The sequence below is a fragment of the Galeopterus variegatus genome, unplaced genomic scaffold (genome assembly GCF_000696425.1).
Source record: "Galeopterus variegatus unplaced genomic scaffold, G_variegatus-3.0.2 Scaffold10628, whole genome shotgun sequence".
NCBI lineage: Eukaryota > Metazoa > Chordata > Mammalia > Dermoptera > Cynocephalidae > Galeopterus > Galeopterus variegatus.
This window is the reverse complement of record NW_007736739.1, coordinates 15,560-17,675: the sequence shown is the minus strand read 5'-3', so window position 1 is coordinate 17,675 and position 2,116 is coordinate 15,560.

Genomic DNA, 2,116 nt, shown 5'->3' with positions numbered 1-2,116 from the left:
GCTGCATTCGGTTGATTTCTGTTCCTTCTACCTTCAATTTTAGTGCCTGAAAGTGACCTCCGTGCACAGGACCCTGTGGGAGGCAGACTCCACCACCTGCAGAACAGAGCACAGATCAGGATAACGGAAATGTGCAAAACTCCCCCAGGGAGTAAGAGCCGTGAGCTCATCAGACGGCTCCCGCATGTCCCCTACCCCCAGCAGTGTCTGCCTTCTCCTCTCTGTGCTCCCAGTAGCTGCTCTCATTTTGTGTCTTCCCAGAGCATGTGGCTTGTACTGCAGTGAGGGCAGTCATCTCGTCTGCTGTTTTCTAATGAGCTGTGAACTGTCTCATGAGTCCTGCTACATCATAAACCACCAGCCGCCCAGGGCTGGTCTTCTCTATTCCTCCCAGCCTAGCCCAGGGCCTGAAACATACATTTTTATTGAATAAGTAAATGAGTGAACAGATAGATGGTTGAATAAACATACAATGCTCGAAGATGTGATAAGTCCCAAGATAGTCTCTTTTTTCCTAATTTTGCAGAGGAGGAAACTGGAGGTTTATGCTATACGTGAGGTCATCTAGGGCCTTTATTTGTAGGAAACTTGAATACTTGGTCCCTGTAATGCTGGTTGTCATGATAGCCTTTTGACAGGAGGGATTATTATGAGGGGATTTTACAGGCCTACCATAAATAGCGAGTAAACATTGATGAGGAAAACAAACATGGCAGCCATAGGTCTGCTATTTTATTTGCACTCTGTCTTCTGTCTTCAGATTAATTTCTATATCAGCAGTAAAGGAAGTGGTTGTGCTGGTCTGTAAGTGTGTGTGTGTGTGTGTGTGTGTTTGTTGTGTGTGCACACGCGTGTGCGTGTGCATGCGTGTTTGTGTGTGTGTGTCTGCACTCCCTGATGTTGAACTGAAGAGTAAAAAAATTAATCAAATAAACAATTAACAAAGATTTCCCATGATTCTAAATGCATTAACAGTCCCCAACACCCCACCTCTCAATGTGTCCCTTGGGCTGTAGATGTCAGTTGTGGATCTGCAAGTGGGAGGGCCCAGCTCTCTGGGGTTGGACTGATTTATTTACCCCTCAGTCCTTCCTTGGTTGCTCATGAGTGAGCTCAGATGAATGGGGCCAAAGCAGCCCAACATTCCAAATTGAGGGTGGCAGCCCCAGAATCTACTCCAAATGCAAAGTGCTTGCTTTGTGCAGTGCAGCCCTCTCACACTGTGAAGTTCACTCGGCTCACTCGCATCCTCTATGGGAATGCTGTGGGGGAGGTTAAGGAGGGATGGTCAGGCTCAGTTCCTTTGTGACTTCAAGGCAGCAGGTCCCTATACATGGAGGGCCCTGGAACCACAACTTATGCAGGAAAGGGGGCTGTCTTAGTCTGTTTGTGCTGCTATAACAAAATAACTTAGACCGGGTATTCATAGACAGCATGAATTTATTGCTCATAGTTCTGGAGGCTGGGAAGCGTCTGGCAATGGCTGCTCTCTGCTTCACAGATGGCACCGTCTTGCTGTGTCCTCACATGGCAGAAAGGGCTGGCCAGCTCCCTTGGGCCTTTTATAAGGGCACTGCTCCCATTCATGACCTAATCACCTCCCTAGGGCCCTACGTTCTTGTGCCATCACCTTGGTGATTAAGTTTCAACATGTGAATCTGGGGGGACACAGACGTTTAGACCACAGCAGGGACTGAACTTACTTCTGGAGGAAGCATCTCGCCGTGGCTCATGTTGATTTGCGATGCTGTGGGCAAGTCATTTAGCCTTGTTGGATCTCAGTTTTCTACTTACCTCTCCTGGTGCCCTGTGAAATGATCACAGACCTCCTAAGTAACTTCCAGGTGAGACTTCCATTAACGTGCACTGTCTGCTGAAGACTTACACCTGAGTGAAAAGTACCACACTAGCCTTAAAATACGTCCAGAAAAACCCGAAATGGGTGTTAAGTAGAAGCAGGCAAATTAATAGATCCCTCGGGAGCTTTTCCTTCACTGGTAGGCTTCAACCAATGCTCCATTTATTAAAACTACACAGGCTGGGAGGAAGCACCCTACGTCTATGGGGAAGTGTAATTAAGAATGAAGACTGAAAAGCATTTCAGTTGGATGCCCAA